General features: G+C 48.8%; 1 protein-coding gene across 1 annotated transcript in view; it reads left to right on the top strand.

Annotated features, from left to right (window-relative positions):
* Positions 1 to 22,054, top strand: part of SLF2 (SMC5-SMC6 complex localization factor 2) — a 393,983-nt gene that overhangs the window by 336,826 nt on the left and 35,103 nt on the right. The window lies entirely within an intron of this gene.

Consider the following 22,054-nt stretch of genomic DNA (forward strand, 5'->3'; position numbering starts at 1 on the left):
ATAGGTGTATCATCGCAGGCTTAATCTGTTCTGTAGTAACAGCCTTATAATAATTCCACTGACAATTTATTTTTTATAAATAGAGAAACTGAAACTACTAGGAAGAACACTGTTAACCCCACCCACTTCCCTGCTATCTTATATGCCACACTGTTATGCATTTCGACCTTCAGGTACTTAAATATCAGTATGAAATACATATTCCCTTATGTTGTAAGTGAGAAACCAAGCAAGGTCCATCTAATACCGTGTCCCAAACTGTTCAGAGAATGTTGTGTCTTACAATCTCTGTATGATAGTGAAGGGGTGTGAATATGTGTTTGTCAGGTCTTTGGTGATACCTTTGAAGCATGTCCCCTGCTTGGGTGATAAAATATTTCCTCAGGCATGCTTGTTCCTCTCTAAGAAGCAAGGTGCTCTCAGCTTGGCTCTACGAGACTACAGTTTGAGCCCAAGTTGTTATGGATGGGTCAAAGATTGTCTCCAGTGCATTGTGATAGTTTGCTTTACTAGGAGCAGGGCCAGGTCTAGGAATTTAATCCTGGGTCTCCATGTTAGGACGAGGGAAGGGTCCTAGGAGCACGTCGTCAGGGGAGTTTGTTAATTGGACTCTGACGGTAGTAGTCAGTACATTTAATATTTGTGACCAGTATGTCAGGATGCAGGGGAGAAGCCCAAAGCATGTGGAGAAGGTCCGCATCAAAGACAGAACATGGAGGACATCCAGCTTCAGAGCCTGAAAAAACATTGTTGATCTGGGCCAGTGTGAGTTAGGCTCTGTTCAGAATAATACATTTAATGTATTTAAATCGGGACCTCCCCTTACCACTTTATGAGGATAGTCTCATACTTTTTTCCATCCTGCATCATGGAATGATTTAGCTAGGGCTGCCTCCTGAGTAGTTTTAAGAGGTGATTGGGACCTATCTTCCTGTTGCAGGAATGGCCCTGTAGGACCACCTTTTCAGCTTACCCCATGTGCCTGCTGTGTGAAGTGTCTGGTATACTTCGTGCATCGGAGGTACCTCATGGCGAGTGGAAAAACAAGTGTGAAAAGATTGTTTGATGTCTTCATGTGTGATAAATTACCCGGGTTTGGAAATACATCATCTTGCCATTAAAAACATACATCGCCAGTTGTAGGGAGTTCATTGTCATGTCAGATTTGCAAGTCTCCTGGTCTCAAGTGTCCTGTTTTGGTAGGCAGACCCAACAATGGTTTGCAAGAGCAAAGGATGTCACCATGCCAGTCAGTCTGTTAGTCCTAGGTGACAGAAGCAAATGGTGTCACCATTCCAGTCAGTCTGTTTGTCCTAGCTAGGTATGCTACTTCTGTGTGAAGTAGACCCGTAGCCTGGAAATCGAGATGGGTGGTGTAGGAGGCTGGACTGGCTTGTAGTGAGTACCAAGGGGTACTTGCACCTTGCACCAGGCCCAGTTATCCCTTATTAGTGTATAGGGTGTCTAGCAGCTTAGGCTGATAGATAATGGTAGCTTAGCAGAGCAGCTTAGGCTGAACTAGGAGACGTGTGAAGCTACTACAGAACCACTTAGTGTCATATGCACAATATCATAAGAAAACACAATACACAGTTATACTAAAAATAAAGGTACTTTATTTTTATGACAATATGCCAAAGTATCTCAGAGTGTACCCTCAGTGAGAGGATAGGAAATATACACAAGATATATATACACAATACCAGAAATATGCAGTATAGTCTTAGAAAACAGTGCAAACAATGTATAGTTACAATAGGATGCAATGGGGACACATAGGGATAGGGGCAACACAAACCATATACTCCAAAAGTGGAATGTGAACCACGAATGGACACCAAACCTATGTGACCTTGTAGAGGGTCGCTGGGACTATTAGAAAATAGTGAGAGTTAGAAAATTAGCCCTCCCCAAGACCCTGACAAGTGAGTGCAAAGTGCACTAAAGTTCCCCTAAGGACAAAGAAGTCGTGTTAGAGGAATAATGCAGGAAAGACACAAACCAACAATGCAACAACTGTGGATTCCCAATCTATGGTACCTGTGGAACAAGGGGACCAAGTCCAAAAGTCACAAGCAAGTCGGAGATGGGCAGATGCCCAGGAAATGCCAGCTGCGGGTGCAAAGAAGCTTCTACTGGACAGAAGAAGCTGCGGTTTCTGCAGGAACGAAAAGGGCTAGAGACTTCCCCTTTGGTGGACGGATCCCTCTCGCCGTGGAGAGTCGTGCAGAAGTGTTTTCCCACCGAAAGAACGCCAACAAGCCTTGCTAGCTGCAAATCGTGCGGTTAGCGTTTTTGGACGCTGCTGTGGCCCTGGAGGGACCAGGAGGTCGCAAATTGGACCAGGAGAGAGAGGGGACGTCGAGCAAGACAAGGAGCCCTCTCAGCAGCAGGTAGCGCCCGGAGAAGTGCCAGAAACAGGCACTACGATGATGCGTGAAACGGTGCTCACCCGAAGTCGCACAAAGGAGTCCCACGTCGCCGGAGAACAACTTAGGAGGTCGTGCAATGCAGGTTAGAGTGCCGTGGACCCAGGCTGGACTGTGCACAAAGGATTTCCGCCGGAAGTGCACGGAGGCCGGAGTAGCTGCAAAAGTCGCGGTTCCCAGCAATGCAGCCCAGCGAGGTGAGGCAAGGACTTACCTCCACCAAACTTGGACTGAAGAGTCACTGGACTGTGGGGGTCACTTGGACAGAGTCGCTGGATTCGAGGGACCTCGTGCTGAGAGGAGACCCAAGGGACCAGTAATGCAGCTTTTTGGTGCCTGCGGTTGCAGGGGGAAGATTCCGTCGACCCACGGGAGATTTCTTCGGAGCTTCTGGTGCAGAGAGGAGGCAGACTACCCCCACAGCATGCACAAGCAGGAAAACAGTCGAGAAGGCGGCAGGATCAGCGTTACAGAGTTGCAGTAGTCGTCTTAGCTACTTTGTTGCAGTTTTGCAGGCTTCCAGCGCGGTCAGCAGTCGATTCCTTATCAGAAGGTGAAGAGAGAGATGCAGAGGAACTCGGCTGAGCTCTTGCATTCGTTATCTAAAGAATCCCAAGAGACAGAGACCCTAAATAGCCAGAAAAGAGGGTTTGGCTACCTAGGAGAGAGGATAGGCTAGCAACACCTGAAGGAGCCTATCACAAGGAGTCTCTGACGTCACCTGGTGGCACTGGCCACTCAGAGCAGTCCAGTGTGCCAGCAGCACCTCTGTTTCCAAGATGGCAGAAGTCTGGAGCACACTGGAGGAGCTCTGGACACCTCCCAGGGGAGGTGCAGGTCAGGGGAGTGGTCACTTCCCTTTCCTTTGTCCAGTTTCGCGCCAGAGCAGGGCTAAGGAGTCCCTGAACCGGTGTAGACTGGCTTATGCAGAACTGGGCACATCTGTGCCCAACAAAGCATTTCCAGAGGCTGGGGGAGGCTACTCCTCCCCTGCCTTCACACCATTTTCCAAAGGGAGAGGGTGTAACACCCTCTCTCAGAGGAAGTCCTTTGTTCTGCCATCCTGGGCCAGGCCTGGCTGGACCCCAGGAGGGCAGCTGCCTGTCTGAGGGGCTGGCAGCAGCAGCAGCTGCAGTGAAACCCCAGGAAAGGGCAGTTTGGCAGTACCAGGGTCTGTGCTACAGACCACTGGGATCATGGGATTGTGCCAACTATGCCAGGATGGTATAGAGGGGGCAATTCCATGATCATAGACATGTTACATGGCCATATTCGGAGTTACCATTGTGAAGCTACATATAGGTAGTGACCTATATGTAGTGCACGCGTGTAATGGTGTCCCCGCACTCACAAAGTTCAGGGAATTGGCTCTGAACAATGTGGGGGCACCTTGGCTAGTGCCAGGGTGCCCTCACACTAAGTAACTTTGCACCTAACCTTTACCAGGTAAAGGTTAGACATATAGGTGACTTATAAGTTACTTAAGTGCAGTGTAAAATGGCTGTGAAATAACGTGGACGTTATTTCACTCAGGCTGCAGTGGCAGGCCTGTGTAAGAATTGTCAGAGCTCCCTATGGGTGGCAAAAGAAATGCTGCAGCCCATAGGGATCTCCTGGAACCCCAATACCCTGGGTACCTCAGTACCATATACTAGGGAATTATAAGGGTGTTCCAGTAAGCCAATGTAAATTGGTAAAATTGGTCACTAGCCTGTCAGTGACAATTTGAAAGAAATGAGAGAGCATAACCACTGAGGTTCTGATTAGCAGAGCCTCAGTGAGACAGTTAGTCACTACACAGGTAACACATTCAGGCACACTTATGAGCACTGGGGCCCTGGTGAACAGGGTCCCAGTGACACATACAACTAAAACAACATATATACAGTGGAAAATGGGGGTAACATGCCAGGCAAGATGGTACTTTCCTACAGGTGGAGGGTAGCATAAGGTAACGTAACAAACCTTCCTTGAAGTCAGCCATAGAGAACCCTGTTTTGTATAGGGAATACCTGGGGAGCCAGTGAGCCGTCCATTTCAGCTGCACAGCTAAGTAATAGCGTTCATAATCCTTGAGGGCCAACCCTGCATCAGTCACGTGAAGTTTCAGCATGACGTGGACCACTCGGCGTCACCCCATCCCCCTAAGCAGTGTAATCCGAGATAAATCCTGTTGTTTGGGAAAAGAAACGCAGGATGAGATGAAGGTTGATAAAATATTTTTTTTTAAATGAGGTAAAGCCACCATTTTCTTCAAGGCCACATGGCCAGTCACCAAGAGAGGTATAGAAGACCAAAGGGGTTTCTGGGTTCTGAGCACTCGCATTTCTTTGCCTATATTACATGGGAGAATGATAAATGTTGTTTCCCAAATACCTAAATGTGACTGTTTCGAACTGCAAGAAAAAATACAAGACATAGCACAGTTCACTTTGAGGGCCTAGAGGGTCACCAAATCTGTTAATACCTGTTATTGTGGAGAGTCGATGCTCACATTCTGTACATTCAAAAGAAGGTTGTGAGCATATAAGGATACTGCATGAGTCACGCGCTGGATCAGTATCCCCCAAGATGCTCCAAGGAGACGAGGAGGACTGCTAAGGGCTCCATGGCCATGGAGAATAACAGTGGCAAAAGTGAGCAACCCTGTTGGCTGCCTCTACACACAGGCCACGAGGCAGAAATATATTGCCCAGTGTTTACCCATGCTGAGGTGTCAAAATATCAAATTTGTATCCGTTTCTTCCAATAGGGGTCTATTCCAAATAAATGTAGCACTTTATGCATATAACCCCAATGCAGGGAATCGAAGGCTTTCTCTAGATCCAATGTAATACAAACAACACTGGGAAATTGAGCTGCAGATTTAACTTTAACATGCCATAGCCTATGAAGATTGAAGGAAGTGTTTTCGACCCAGCATAAAATCCACTTAGTCCTCATGGATTATGTTTGGTAATTCCATGAGTAGATGAAAGGTCAGTAGTTTACTTAAGATATAGTTGGTGTTTAAAATGGACAGTGAGCGGTACAGCGCTGTCTATGTCTTTACATGGTTTCAGTAAAGTAGAAGTCAGCATTCATTGAGGGTAGGGGGGAGAGAGTTCAATGTGTAAATGGCATTGTATAGTTTCACCAGTTTGGGTGGTAGGGTGTGAGCAAACTAGGTGTAAAATTCAGGTGGCAAGTCGCCTTCCCCTGGGGCTTTCCCACAAGGCAAATCCCTCAGGAGTGATTGGATCTCTTGAGTCATGATAGGGGCATCAGGGATGGTCGTGTCTCCTGGGATAAATGAGTAAGGCGTATATGAGCGACAGCGTGATGAAGCATGACATCAAATATCTGCTATGGGGCAGTATACAGTTGACTGTACTATGCATTGAAGGCAGCGTTAATGGTTTACTGGGTATGAGCAGTACCCCCGGATGGGAGAGAAATGGAGAGCAGGATGGATTCAACCTGATAAGTAATGAACCATGCCAGTATGCGGTTAGGTGTGTCTCCTTTGCTGGTTCTAGCTAAATAAGCTGCGTAATCATGGCTGCGGAGGAACTCCACCACATCAAATATAGAAGTTCATCCAATTTATCAAGCGAGGTTACTAGGGCCTGTTCAAACTCCAACAAAGAAGCTTCTGCCTCTGCAACATCCCGTACAAGAACTCTGCGGACTCCTATTGTGGTTTTGATGTCTATCCCCCCTTTCGGCAACCTTAAACGTTTCCTGCTCAATCAAATTAAAGAAGAAGTCCCTGCATTTTCCTGAAAGAATGTATTAATGTGCTCCAGAAATGTCTGACTGAACATTGCATCCTCCAGCATCGAGACTGCAAGCCTCCAAGTTGGGATAGGGGAGGGCGGGCTCCTCCAGGCTACTGTCCTAACTGGAGTATTATGTCCAGATAAGACTCTGGGTCACTAGATTATGGAAGTGGCCATCATATGGAGGAGCAAGGAGCAAAGAAATCTGTATAGATGCAAGTTTAATTTGTAGACCAGGGAATAAAAGGAAAATACATGCTGTGTTGGGTATGTTAGATACTGTGTAATTCAAAGCCCATTGAGATGGCCACTGCTACAGAAGGTCAGAATCTGATTCCTTACCTTAGACTTTCCCCCGGTATCAGACTGGATCTGGAGATTTTTCTTCAAGCAGTAGCCCTGCGCGCCTTCAGGTGACATTGATCAACTCCGCGGGCGCAGTTGGCATCATGTTGATGATGTTGCGGTCGTAAATAGATGCCACCACAGCACTATGCCGTCAGTTCTTTTCTTCCTGCACCAGCCTACATGCAGATCCGGAGAAGCGCTACCCGTAGTCATTTTTTGTCTTACTGCAACAGTTTTGTCATTCTTTTTGACGTGTTTTGGATGCGTCGAGGGATGTCCTAGAACCGGTTTTAAACCCTGCGACTCCTCTCACCGAATTATAGTGACGGATCTGCATCTCGTTTGCCTTTGGTGTCTAGAGCGTGACCACGACCCAAAGTTGTGCTCCAAGTGTCAGGCCATGAACCTGAAAGCTTTGAGGAAGTAGTCCCTGAAGCTCGTGGTGGCACAGTACCCTACTCCGCATCGCTTCCAGTCTCGTTTGAGATGAAGGTCGCAAGACCGCTTGCGAAGTCATCACCACTCCTCTTCGTACAAGTCATCAGGACGATTGGGTCACAAGAAAAAGAAGTCAAAGAAGGCCAAACGTTAATCAACTTCACCCAGTTGCTTCTTGAGCGACGCGGGAAGAGCATCAACGCTCTGGGTCTCCACCTTCGGAAAAGCGTCAGCTCCGCACCTCTCTGACTTTCCGGGACCGGGGGCCATCAGTTGAAAAAGTTCTATGAGGCTATATGCCTCATCTTTGGGAAGACCAAGCTGTCTTCGGGCCCAGGAGAGTCTGTGAGGGCCTCTTCGGGTTCCACACTGGCAGCTTCCGTGCGGTAAAGCATATGACGCACCCATCAGACTTGGACCTCATCGTTTTTGTAGGAAACTCTTGCACTGACAAAACGATTGGAGAGAAGCATCATAAGTAAACCGTGCTACTCTTTCAGGAGTAACAGATTGTATGGCCGGTGTTGGGGTGTGGATAGAACCAAATCAACAAGACCATTCAAAATATCTGCTGCCTGAGTCAGCTGACCAGAAGTAATGAAGAAGTTTATCAATTACTCCAGTACCCCTGGTGCCATTGCTGGTAAATGGGAGTAGCGGAAAAAAGTCTCATGTTAGAGTAACAGAGTGTTCGCGGGTGAAAAGATGGCTAAGCACAGAACGCCTGCAAGAGAGGAAAACCTGACACTAATGCTGTTCATGCAAATTGGTTGGTTCATCGATATTATTTTGAAAATGTTTATTTAATTTACACGTTTACTAAAAAATAAAATAACATGATGTATATATTACTCTAGAAATCAGCATCTTGAAACAAAAAACATACATAATTTATTCGAAACAGATGAGTGAAGCAACCTAAAATTGGCCCAAGTTTATCGTTTTCACAATAAAGAACAGCATAGAAAGAAACATTAGTACATTGAAAAACTCAGCTTTGTGCATCTTTTGTGCTAGGGCTCTGGTCATGAATCTAAATGGTGTGAGAAATGTCCTCTCATACACTACAGAGCGATCAGAGAGGGTGAGGGGAAACTCTGCATCGCAAACAAGAAGAGGTTGCTTTTGAAACAGATCTGGCTCCTACACTAAGTTGTTGGGCCTCCCCCAGTCATATGGGGGTGCAGAGTCCCGCTCTTGCTGGGAGATTTCGAATAAGTAGTTAAAAGGCATAATAAAGCCAAGTGGTACTTGACCCCATGCCGCCACTCTAAATCAGGCGAGAAGTCAGGAGGGCGACACATCCCTAGAAACTGAGCTGGACTCATCACTCGATCCACTAACAGAAGAAAGCGCCTTCTTTGAAGTAGTCATGAGTGGCAATGGAGCTACAGCACAGAGCGGCAGAGGCACTAAATATTACTGCCTCCAGTTGAAAGGAAAGCCAATTTGCTGACTAAAATACTCTAACCAAGGTTGGCTTCATCAGATCCTCTATTGCCATTTAACGAGGCACTCATGCACACCCTCATGCCTCTTTGACAAAACCATGCTCTGCTTGTCTAGTCAGCATGTCCAGTCAGCCCTGGGCCACACTGATTTCCTGACAAAATGACCTATGCTGAAAGCCTTGTAGTGCAAGCATTGAAGGGTAATGTGAATCTAATCCTGATCGTGGAAAGAACCATGAATCAACCGCTCTCCAAACACCTGGAAAGACACAATCTTCTGGGCTCTTCCCAGTGCGTTTTTCACACCAACTACAGCACTGAGATAGCCCTCATCGCCGCTATGGACATTAGGATCCTCCTCGACCAAGGAGAGATGGCTGCCCTTATCCTCCTAGACTTCTCTGCCACACTCGACACCATCTCCCACTACACCCTCCCCTCCATACTCCACCACATTGGAATCTGAAGCATCACTCTCAGATAAATCCATGCCGTCCTTGCGGGATGCACCCAGAGAGACCACCTCACACCATGCACATCGGAACCCAAGAGCACCATATGCTTCATCCACCAGGGATCCTCACTCAGCCCCACCCTTTTTAACACTGACATGATATCATTGCCTAAGATTTTCCGCTCCCACGGTATCCGCATCACCTCATACGCTGACAACACCCAACTAATCCTCTCCCTCTCCGGAGACCACGCCACCCCCAGAGACATCTTCTGCAACACCATGTCCCACATCGCCGACTGGATGAAAGCCAGCTGCCTGAAACTGAAGTCCGACAAGACAGAGGTAATCATCTTCAGAAACAACCCCTTCCCCTGGAATGACTCCTGGTGGCCTTCCACACTCGGACAACCACTTACCCCGACAGACCACACCCGCAACCTTAGCATCATCATGGACAGCAAACTCCCATTCAAACGCTAGATAAACACAGTGGCTGCCACTAGTTTCCACAACCTGTTTGCTATGGAAGATTTTCAGGTGGATCCCCATCCAAACCAGAAAGATGGGAACAAGCCATCATCACCAGCCGCCTATACCACGAAAACACCATCTACATCAGACTCCCGCCCAGCTCCTCCACGGCCTCCAAACTATCCAGAATGCAGCAGCAAGAATCGTCCTGGACCTCCCCAGCCGAACCTGCATCACCCCTCACCTCAAAAGTCTCCACTGGTTGCCTGTCCTCAAGAAGTGCAAATTCAAGGTCCTCACCCTTGCATACAAAGTCCTGCCTAACATCGGACCCAACATCATCAACCATAGACTCTCCTTCCGCCGGCCAGCCAGGGAATTCTGCTCCTCCGCCATCACTCGTGCACAAGTTCCAAGAATCCACTGCAGCCGCTGCAGTGGATGTTCCTTCTCCCATATTGCCACCAAGAACTTTAACAACCTACCCCCGCCTACGTACCACTCTCACACTCCTTGACTTCAGGAAGAAGCGTAAGACCTGTCTTTTTGAAGAGTAGTGTACCAGTTCCCTACTGCCATCCACAGCACCTGGATATCACCTGGGGTGATTTGCCGCGCTTTACAAATGCTTTGATTGATTGATTGCATGTTTTACACTCGAACCCCACCAGACAGGGAACCAAAACGTATTGATGACTGTGGCAAAAATATGTTTTTGTCAGCTAGGCTGGCCTGATGGTTCTTGAATGCAGTGGGCCTTCTGGGCAGGACCTTTGACGCTTGCCAGTGAGATTTTACCAGCTGTTCTGGAAAACTTCGGGCTTTCTTTGTCCAAACTAATCAGGATAGATAGGATGCAGCAAATAATGTTTACATGCTGGCCTGGAAATCAAAAGATTGCATAGGCCATGCTGTCAGCACCAAATAAGTGCTTAAACGATACACTTGAATGCTATGCTATGCTTGAATGCTAGGAGCTGGATTTTCAGGGGACATTCAGGCATCTCTGATGGCCATGGCATTTGAAAGATCTGGACATTTTTTTTAGAAAAGGCGGGCTCTGTGCTGGAGTGAGTTATTGAACGTTTATCCACAGCATGATCCTTGTGATTGTTGTCGTCCCCGTGCTGATTCCACCTGCAGTACAGGAAAATTAGGGGTTACTTCAGAGCCCTGGCTTACTGGCAACACAAGGCTTCCAGACAGTGCAGCAACTGGCCCAGTGTGAGGCAGAGGACGTGGTAGTGGTCAAGCCCATTTACACTAGCAGGAGCATCGCTCATCTGCTTCCTCCTCCCCTTCCTTTAGAAGCCTCCAGGACACTCTGATTGAACCTTGCAGATCCTCTGTCAGTCGGTAGGGGGCAGGAACAGACCTTTTCTTCCCTGGGTGGAAATCTGTCGGGGGTTGTTTATCACTGAATTGATGGGAGTATTGTTTTTTGTTTTTTTAGATTTTTGAAAGGGACAATGCCCTACCTTTCATTTCTTCCCTGCTCCTTCCCTGCACTCAAGGACAGATTTTACAGATTTCAGCAAACCACGCATCAGTCTTCATGCTGTAAGTGAACCTCTTGCTTGCCAGAGGTGCCATAGAATGGGTGCCGGACACAGAGGAGGGCAAGGGATGCTATTCCTTCAGCCGCTGAAGGAGGACAGTGGCCTCAGACCTCCGGTCTATACTGCACCTCTGGCCATTGAACGCCTTTTTGAAAGTATGCATGGATCGTGGAGACTCGATAGTGTCCTTGGACGTGCAGGACACTTGTTTTCATGTACTTGCCCATCTAATAGAGACTTCTAGCTGCAGATTCCTTACCTTAGATGTGTCCCATGTGTCAGACTGGATCCAGAATATTTTTCATGAGCAGTACCCCTGTATGCTGGTAGGTGGTGTTGATCAGCTCTGCATGCGTTGTTCGCACCAGAAGTAAAATCCCCGGCCTGTATATAGGCATCACCAGGCAAACTGACGTCAGTTCTTTATTTTCCGCTCCGGCAAATGCAGATCCGGGAAGAGCTATCACGCCAGTCTTTTTTCCACTGTCCCTTTTTTGACGTTTTGTGAATATTTTGTTTTTTTTTTAGGTTTCTGTCCTGATGTGGCAAGAAGTCATCCAAGAAGGTCGGCTTCAAGACCTGAGGTGCCTGTCACCGGCTGATGTCGGCGACGGACCCCCATTTTGTCTGTGGTGCCTCGAGTGTGACCACAAAGTCATGCTGTGGCTGCAGCATGATGAACTTGAAGGCTTTGAGGGAGCACTTTTGCAGGACGAGAGGAAGGTCCAGGGATTGGTCACGGAGTCTGAGGTCATCGTCCCATGCTAAATCTTAGTAACATTCAGTAAGTCAAAACACAAGAAGTAGTAGTTGAAGCATGCTTCAACTTCTGGGTCGGCTGACAAGATGCAGGAACACCCTCATTCAAAGCCTAGCTCAGTGGTTGAGCTTGCACCTGGGCCAGCTCAGCGTTTTCCTGAGTTTCCAGAAGTCAGAGTGCCTCTGCCCAACTCAAGGAGTTTTATGAGCCATGTGCACCATATTTGGGCGGCCTGCCTCCTCGGGCTCACATTCGTGCCCTGCAGTGGGGCCCTGCTGGTTCAGTGCCAGTGGCTCTGGCATCTGTGCCAGTGGGGCTTCAAGGATCCACTTCTGGATCCGGACTGATTCCAGTCATTGCATCTTGACCTTCGCGGTTCCTGTCCCAGTCCCAGTGCCTACTCTCCTGGCACCCACCTGCGACACCATCTCCATTCTAATCCCTCACTCCAGTACCGAGCTGGAGGGGTTTCGCTCAACGCCATATCCGGCACCATCAGGAGCTTTGCCTCCCATATCAGGTCCAGAGCCCTATTCCCATGGGCTTGGCCTCTGGAGGAAAGGGGGTGGAGTCACAGGACCCTGAAACCCAACCTTAGGAATAGGATATGAACTGGTGTGAGAATGGAGTGAAGCCAGTGGCCTGAATACTTCCCCAGATTCTGGCATACTTTCTCCCCCTACCATTGTTACGGAGAAGGGGAGCGTCTTATGCTATGGCGACTGAGATGCTGCACCTTCATCTGCCCTCTGTTGCTGTCAAGACTAATCTTGTGACAGAGGTGCTGCAACTGGTAGCTTCCACCTCAGAACCCCTGCTTCCATTCAGTGAGGCCCTCACTGACGTCCTACTGGGTTCCTGTCCAAACCCAGCACAGGGGCTCTTGTGAGCATGCTGATTGCCAAATTTCTTGATGCAACACACCACCCCTCAGAGCTTTGTGGTCCTAGCCTCTACCTCCCAGGGTGTGTTCCCTTCCGCTCCCCGGATAGGAAATCAAAAGGCTGGACTCACTTGGGAATAAAATATTTTCTTCCACCAGCCTTGCTTTGCGGTCCGTAAACACCGAATGTCTTTTGTGCCATTATTCCCACACACTCAAGGACACAGTTGCACAAGTGGTGTCACGGGTTCCTGAGGAGGCCCGGGCTGTACTCTGGCTGTTGCCGACTGTAGATACAAAGCAAAGTACACAATTCATTGCGAACTGGACATGACCGACTCGATAGGCAGATCTGTTTCATCAACAGTGGGCCTGAGGCACCATACCTTTCTGAGGATGCCTGGCTTTTCAGGAGAGGTCCAGGCTTCTTTAATGTACATGCCCTTTGATGGCATGCTGCTTTTCAGAGACCAGGCAGACTCTGCGCTTAAGCGCTTCAAGGATTCTCAGGCTATGGCCAGGTCCCTGGGCTTAGCTGTAGCCCCACACCCCACCAGTCTGCCTTTCGTGGCTACGGAAGGGGTCACCAACCACGTCTATTCCTGGCTAGCTACCATGCTATGCATGCTGCCCAACCTCTGCATTGCCGGGGGCTGGAACCACCGACCTTGTGGGTCAGGTGGCCAGCGGTCTGTCAGTCCGAAGCCCCCACTCCCTCTGCAGCCTCTAAACCATCCTAGTCTGACACCCCCCACCATGGGCCAGTTGGTAGCAGGATTCACCATCATCTGCTCCGCTGGCAACCCGTTAAGTCAGGCAATTGGCTTTTGCAGATAGTCTGATGGGGCTACTCCCTCCCCTGCAAGACTACCCCTCTATCCATGCCATTATCTTATGATCGGATGACGGAGGATCCTTTATTCCTTCTCTATGTGGAATTTACGGCTCTCTTGTCCAAAGGAGCTATAGATACGGTTCCAGTGCCAGAAGTAAGCTGTGGTTGCTATTCCCGCTACTTTCTGTTAACCAAAAAAGGATAAGGGTCTTAGCCCTATCCTAGACCTTCAGTCTTTCAATCCCATCCTCACGAAAGAGAAGTTCAAGATGCTCACATTGGCTCATGGTCTGTCTGTCGTGGACCCAGGAGACTGGATGTTAGTGTTGGACCTGCAGTACGTTTATTTTCATATCCCTATCATGCCTTCCCACAGACTTTACCTGTGGTTTACTGTAGACCACACGCACTTTCAGTTCACCATGTTCCCCTTTGGCCTTGTCAGCAACCCTCGGGTGTTCACCAAAGGCATGGTGGTGGTTGCAGCTCAGCTGCCGAGATCAGAGATTTCAGTCTTTCCCTGTCTCTACGACTGGCTGTTAAAGGTGGGCTTGCCCTGGCTGTCATCTCCAGACTACGACGGACCGCCTGCATTCAGTGGAGTTCACTCCAACCACGCTGAAGTCACACCTGACTCCCTCTCAGACACTCCCTTTCATCTGAGCTCTTCTGGTCACAGTGCAATTTCCGGTCTATCCTTCTGACCAGTGAGTCCAGGATATTCTGGCTATGACATCGATGTTTCAGCCTATTTCCTGGATTTTGGTGAGAATGAGATTGAGGCTGCTGGGCCTCATGGCCTCCAGGTTCCTGCTGGTGACACATGTCAGATGGCATAGGCGGGCTCCACAATGGGACCTGTAGATCCAGTGGTGCAGAATCAGGGGAATCTTTCCGGCAAGGTCCAGATCTTAGAGGGAACAGCAAAATTTCTGCAGTGGAGGTTAACTAACTGCGATTGGGTCAGAGTCAGATCCCTCTCCCTTCCCCAACTAGACCTGACAGTAGTGATAGGATGTGTCACTCCTGGGATGAAGCAGCCATCTGGGAGAGGTGGAAATCAGAGGCATCTGGTCTCTGGCGTAAAGAGGCCTCTACTTCAACCTGTTGAAGCGCCATTCAATCCTGCTGGCATTAAAAGCATTTCTTCCCTCTATCAAGAGGAAGATGGTACAGGGTGGTAATGGACAATACTACTGCCATGTGGTACTGTATCAGTCAGGACAGGATGTGGTCATGGACCCTTTGTCAAGAGGTTCTGCGCCTTTGGACGTGGCTGGAACAGGAGGGCATGTCCCAGGTGATTCAACATCTTGTGGGTGTAGAAAAATACCCTCTTTTTGGCATGGTTACACATACTTTTTACTTGTTGTCTGTGTGTTTTGACTGAGATCCTGCTAACCAGAACCCTAGTGATTGTTATAAGTCCCTAGTATATGGTACTTAGGTACCCAGGGCATTGGGGAAGCCCTGGTGCCCCCTGGGCTCCAGGATGTATTATGGCACCCATCGGAGCCCATGCATAATGTGTCTGCAGGCATGCCATTGCAGCCTGTGTGAAAAGGTGCATGCACCCTTTCACTACAGGTCACTACACCATGTCACTATAAGTCACCCTTATGGTGGGTCCTCCTAGCCCAGAGGGCAGGGTGCAGGTACCTGTGTGAGAGGGCACCACTCAGATTTGACATGCAAGATTGCAGCAGGACTTCTCTGCTTCATTTACTTCATCTTCTGGCCACCTGGACTGCAACAGGACTCTACAGGTGCTGACAATCTGCAACTTCCATGACGATTCCGTTCTACAACATTGTTTCTCCAGCTCCCTCCGGCAACTACAACATTCCCCTGGCTGTGCGTCCTCTGAGGGCGATAAGTCTTCAGCCTGCACAAGAAGTAAGAAGGAATCTCCCTTGGAGTAAAGGAGTCACTCCCCTGCATCCGCAGGCACCAACTGCAACGATGATAGGTTGCGTGGATCCTCTCTCCCCCAGAACTGCGTGGATCTTGCGTCACATTTGGTGGTCTGGAGTGGTCCCCTTGGTCCTCCCTACCAGCTGTCCAACTTGGGAGGCGGTAGGCCCTTGCCTCTCCTTGCAGAATAGTACCCCTGTACACCGTGACTCTTGCAGCTACCAAGGCTTGTTTGTTCCTCCTCCAAGGGATCTTCAGGCTCCGTGTAGCCCTGCCACCCAGCACTTTTTCCTGCAACGCACAGTCCCCCGCCTGCTGCTCCATCGACATGGGACACTCCTCCAGGTGTGCTGAGTTGGCTTGTGCCTGCTGCCCAGGGGTTGCCTGTGGGTGCTGCCAACTCTTCTTGTGACTCTCCAAGCTGCTGAGGGTCACCCCGGACTCCCCTCCTTGGGTCAATGCCCCTGTACCTGGCTGGTCCTCTACAGCCTTGCAAACCTTCTTCGTCTCTTGCATTTACCAAGGCTTGTTGGTGGTTCTCCAGCACCACTGACCGACTGCATCGCAATACCAACATGGGACTTCACTTGCATCACTTCTGGAACTCCTCTTCAGCTCCTGTGCTGCACTGCTGACTTTCTTCATCCACCGTCGACCCTCCAAAGAAGGGTGGGTAGTGGCTCCTGCCACAACCAGACACTCCATCTCGAACTGGACTTGGTCCTTTTCCTTTGCAGGTCCTCTTCTGTGAGAATCCACCTTGGGGTTCTTCCAGTCTTGGTTGGGTCTTGCATGATCCTTTTCCAAAGTCCTCCTGTTGGTTTTGGGGAAAACAGGGTACTTACCACTGCTCTTCTGTGGTACTCACCTCTTAGGGTTTCTAGTTCCTCCAGCTCCCTGCTATTGATTACACTTCCTTGGGTGGGGGACTGCCTTTCACGTTCCACTTTTTTAGTATACAGTTTGGCCCTCCCCTAGGGCCCTCTCTATTTGCTATTGCTTTTACCATTGCTTATTGCTTTCTATGCTATTAACTGATGGCTAATGTGTTTATAATAGTGTGTTTACTTGCCTCAAGTTAGAGGACTGCCTGTTCAGTATTCTAGTATTTGTGTTACCCTAATAATGTACCTTTATTTTTTGTAACACTGTGGTTCTTTCATGTGTGTTGTGGTATTGCATAAGATGTGCATGTCTCCTAGATAAGTCTTGGCTGCTCATCCACGTCTACCTTTAGAAAGCCCTGGCTTCCTAAACACTGCCTACACTTCTCTAATAGGGGATACCTGGACCCTGGTATAAGGTGATAACACCATAGGAGCTCACCACACACCAGGCCAGCTTCCTACAGTGGGCTCTCTGAAAGCCAGAGCTAACAAATTCAGAATTCAGCCGACAATGCCTAGCGGATCATGAATGACGTCTCCATCTGGAGGTGGTGAAGGCCTCTTCTAGCAGTGGGGAGAGCCTTTGTTAGTGTTGGCCTCCACAGAGAACATGCATTGTCAGCGGTTTGCACATTGGAGTTCTAAGGCAGCAATTGCTTGAGATGCTTTTCGTCTCGAGTTGAGTTCAGGCCTCCTGTATGCCATTCTGCCCATACCACTTTTACTCAGAGTTCTCAAGAAGATCAAGAACAACCGGCCCAAGTAATTCTTCTGGCTCCTTACTGGGCACATAGTGTTTGGTATCCTGAGCTGCTGAGCGTATCCATCCATCCTCCGATCAGACGGCTCCTTCGGGAGGATCTTCTGTTGCAGCATAGGGAGAAGGTTCTGCACCTGAACCTGTCCACTATGCCTTATTGCGAGGAGGATGATCGTCAGCAGTTCAAAGCTTTTGACCTTCCGCCCAATGTCTGTAATGTAATCTTGGCAGCCAGGCATCCCTCCACCAAAACTGTATCTGCCTGCCGTTTAATAAAATTAGTGGCATGGTGCATAGACAAATCAGTTGACATACTTTCTACCCTTCTCTCTGAGGTCCTGTTTATTCTTTCCCTTGCTGTGCAGGGCTATGCTTTGGCCACTCCTAAGGGATATTTGGCCACTATTTCTGCTTTTTTGAGGTTGCCTGATCAACCTTCTTTATTTATGTCCTCTATTGTACATAGATTCCTCAAAGGTATTACACACATTGTTCCACCATCCCCATTCATTATGCCCCAATGGAATTTGAATTTGGTTTTGACCTTTCTGATGTGCGCTGCTTTCAAGCCTTCCCATAATGGTCCACTCAGGCTTCTTACTTTGAAAACTGCCTTCCTTGTGGCAATCACATCTGGCTGTAGGGTGAGTGAGCTGCAGACATCGCCATCTAAGCCACCCTATCTTTTTATCTATCCTGACAAAGTGTGCTTCACACTAGGGCTACTTTTCTACCAAAAGTAGTCATGCCCTAACATGTATGGCAATCCATCATCTTACCTACTTTTTTTTCACCTCCCCACAACATCCTTCTATGGAAGAGGAGAGACTTCACCGCCTAGATCCAAAAAGAGCGTTGGCATTCTCCATTGATCAGACCAAAGAGTTCAGGGTAGATGACCAACTCTTTGTAGGGTATGTGGGTGCAAATAAAGGTCTGGCAGTGCAGATGCGGACTATATCCAGATGGGTTGTATTCTGAATTAAGATCTGCTGGTCAAAAAGCAGCCCCCTGAGGGTTTTCACGCGCATTCTACCCAAGCTGAAGCTCCGACAACAGCATTAACAGAGTTCCATTTATTGACATCTGTCAGGCAGCAACGTGGACTTCTCTGCACACATTTACCAAACATTACTACCTGGACAGTCCGGTCCATAGAGCAGGTACTTTACCTGTTCGGTCCTGCAGGACTTTCTAGTATGAACTTGGTTTGCAGACCATTCTCCAGGGATGGTATTGCTTGGTTATCTATTCAAGGTAAGTAATCTGCAGCTAGAAGTCTCTACCAGATAAGGCGTTACAGAGGGTAAGTAACTTATTCTTCATTTCCACAAATGCACCCAGCAGTTCACAGTGGGACGAGATCACTTCCAGTTTGCCTTGCTGCCCTTAAACCTTATCTCAGCCCGTCTGGCATTCATGAAAGTAATGACAGAGCTTTGTAGCTCATCTTCGGAATTCAGGAATACATGTATGTCCATACACCAATAACTAGCTTGCGATAGGAACCTATCCACATTTATTTACTGACCACTGTCTGCACTGTTGTCCTCCTTAATCCTGGAGAGGTATACTCTGCTTAGATCTACAGTGTTCTCTGGAAATGTTCAGGCGAGCCTCATAAATATGCTAATTAACAAGGCTTGCCTGTTTGAAGACGTGGTGGACTTTGCCTTGGAGACATTCAAGAAAGGCGGATCTACCCCATATCGCCTGGACACCAGTACATTACTGCAAGCAATTCTCAATGTTTCATGGCTTTCCAAATATTCCTTTTTCGACAATGTCAGGCCTTATTGCCGGTCCACCAGGCAAATCTGTTGCTTTGCTAGTGCAGATGCAAAGGAAATGGTCATCAGGCCTAACCATCGTCCTCCACCATACCGTCTGAAAATCTGCTTAAAGGAGCATGTGGGGTGAGGGGGGGGAGGTGTCTTGGAGGGAATGGGAGGGAGGCATATATCCTCCTTTCTACAGGCTTGGAACACCATAACTTAAGATCAGTGGGTTCTACCGACAGTAGAAATGGGGTAAGTTCTTCTGTTTCTCCCCAGTTCCCTGCCATTCAGTCCCTCAAGTTGAAGGAGCACATTTGGGTTCTATAGCAGGAGGTGGCAACCCTGCTGCAGAAAGGAGTGAAGTGTATCCTATAGCTGGAAATTGTGCAGGGTTCTACTTTTGATACTTCGACAACTGACTGCCCAAGCCGAACTTTCAGTGTCAGACCACCTGGAAGAAACAGCATCCCTGCTGTTCATCTTGGGTTTTTCCCTGAGTGTGCCCAAGTCTCATCTAGAGCCCTCTCAGCTCCTCCTTGTTCATATGGGCAGTACTGGACACAACATTGTGAGCTATCAATTCCTCCTCAGAGGATCCAGGGCGTTCAGGTATGATTGTTATTTTTCAGCAGGTGACTTGGGTTTCAGACCTGATGGATCTTTGTGTAGGAAGATGGCTGTGTATATACCATACCAAAGTAAGGTATAGTGTGCACAGTTTCCAGTGGATCCCCAGAGACTTTACAGAGGCTAAAGTAGATAATACTAATGCTCTTTTGTGGTAGTGTGGTCAAGCAGTTAGGCTTATCAGAGGGTAGTGCTAAGCATTTGTTGTACACACACAGTCAAGAAATAAGGCACACACTTGGTGCTAACTCCAGGCCAATGTTTATGTATCAAAAGATGTACTTTTTTACTTTATTTCTAGAACCAAAAAGATCTTTGTTGCAGGTAAGTACAGTTTTAAGAATGCATCATTTTCAAGTACCAAATTCACTTTGTTTGAAACTCACTGATAAAACTGTTTTCAGGTAAGTAATACGTATCAGCTTCAAAAGTAGAAAGTGCAATTTTCATTGAAGGCAATGCAAAGTAAGGTATAGTGTGCACAGTTTCCAGTGGATCCCCAGAGACTTTACAGAGGCTAAAGTAGATAATACTAATGCTCTTTTGTGGTAGTGTGGTCAAGCAGTTAGGCTTATCAGAGGGTAGTGCTAAGCATTTGTTGTACACACACAGTCAAGAAATGAGGCACACACTTGGTGCTAACTCCAGGCCAATGTTTATGTATCAAAAGATGTATGTAAGGAAATGCCTCCTTGGCATGGTTGCCCCCTGACTTTTTGCCTTTGCTGATGCTATGTTTACAATTGAAAGTGTGCTGAGGCCTGCTAACCAGACCCCAGCACCAGTGTTCTTTCCCTAACCTGTACTTTTGTATCCACAATTGGCAGACCCTGGCATCCAGATAAGTCCCTTGTAACTGGTACTTCTAGTACCAAGGGCCCTGATGCCAAGGAAGGTCTCTAAGGGCTGAAGCATGTCTTATGCCACCCTGGAGACCTCTCACTCAGCACAGACACACTGCTTGCCAGCTTGTGTGTGCTAGTGAGGACAAAACGAGTAAGTCGACATGGCACTCCCCTCAGGGTGCCATGCCAGCCTCTCACTGCCTATGCAGTATAGGTAAGCCACCCCTCTAGCAGGCCTTACAGCCCTAAGGCAGGGTGCACTATACCATAGGTGAGGGTACCAGTGCATGAGCATGGTACCCCTACAGTGTCTAAACAAAACCTTAGACATTGTAAGTGCAGGGTAGCCATAAGAGTATATGGTCTGGGAGTCTGTCAAACACGAACTCCACAGCACCATAATGGCTACACTGAAAACTGGGAAGTTTGGTATCAAACTTCTCAGCACAATAAATGCACACTGATGCCAGTGTACGTTTTATTGTCAAATGCACCCCAGAGGGCACCTTAGAGGTGCCCCCTGAAACTTAACCGACTATCTGTGTAGGCTGACTAGTTTTAGCAGCCTGCCACAAACCGAGACATGTTGCTGGCCCCATGGGGAGAGTGCCTTTGTCACTCTGAGGCCAGTAACAAAGCCTGCACTGGGTGGAGATGCTAACACCTTCCCCAGGCAGGAATTGTCACACCTGGCGGTGAGCCTCAAAGGCTCACCTCCTTTGTGCCAACCCAGCAGGACACTCCAGCTAGTGGAGTTGCCCGCCCCCTCCGGCCAGGCCCCACTTTTGGCGGCAAGGCCGGAGAAAATAATGAGAAAAACAAGGAGGAGTCACTGGCCAGTCAGGACAGCCCCTAAGGTGTCCTGAGCTGAAGTGACTCTAACTTTTAGAAATCCTCCATCTTGCAGATGGAGGATTCCCCCAATAGGGTTAGGATTGTGACCCCCTCCCCTTGGGAGGAGGCACAAAGAGGGTGTACCCACCCTCAGGGCTAGTAGCCATTGGCTACTAACCCCCCAGACCTAAACACGCCCTTAAATTTAGTATTTAAGGGCTACCCTGAACCCTAGAAAATTAGATTCCTGCAACTACAAGAAGAAGGACTGCCTAGCTGAAAACCCCTGCAGAGGAAGACCAGAAGACGACAACTGCCTTGGCTCCAGAAACTCACCGGCCTGTCTCCTGCCTTCCAAAGATCCTGCTCCAGCGACGCCTTCCAAAGGGACCAGCGACCTCGACATCCTCTGAGGACTGCCCCTGCTTCGAAAAGACAAGAAACTCCCGAGGACAGCGGACCTGCTCCAAGAAAAGCTGCAACTTTGTTTCCAGCAGCTTTAAAGAACCCTGCAAGCTCCCCGCAAGAAGCGTGAGACTTGCAACACTGCACCCGGCGACCCCGACTCGGCTGGTGGCGATCCAACACCTCAGGAGGGACCCCAGGACTACTCTGATACTGTGAGTACCAAAACCTGTCCCCCCTGAGCCCCCACAGCGCCGCCTGCAGAGGGAATCCCGAGGCTTCCCCTGACCGCGACTCTTTGAACCTAAAGTCCCGACGCCTGGGAGAGACCCTGCACCCGCAGCCCCCAGGACCTGAAGGACCGGACTTTCACTGGAGGAGTGACCCCCAGGAGTCCCTCTCCCTCGCCCAAGTGGAGGTTTCCCCGAGGAATCCCCCCCTTGCCTGCCTGCAGCGCTGAAGAGATCCCGAGATCTCTCATAGACTAACATTGCGAACCCGACGCTTGTTTCTACACTGCACCCGGCCGCCCCCGCGCCGCTGAGGGTGAAATTTCTGTGTGGACTTGTGTCCCCCCCGGTGCCCTACAAAACCCCCCTGGTCTGCCCTCCG

This window comes from Pleurodeles waltl, chromosome 6 (assembly GCF_031143425.1).
Source record: "Pleurodeles waltl isolate 20211129_DDA chromosome 6, aPleWal1.hap1.20221129, whole genome shotgun sequence".
Classification (NCBI taxonomy): Eukaryota; Metazoa; Chordata; class Amphibia; order Caudata; family Salamandridae; genus Pleurodeles; species Pleurodeles waltl.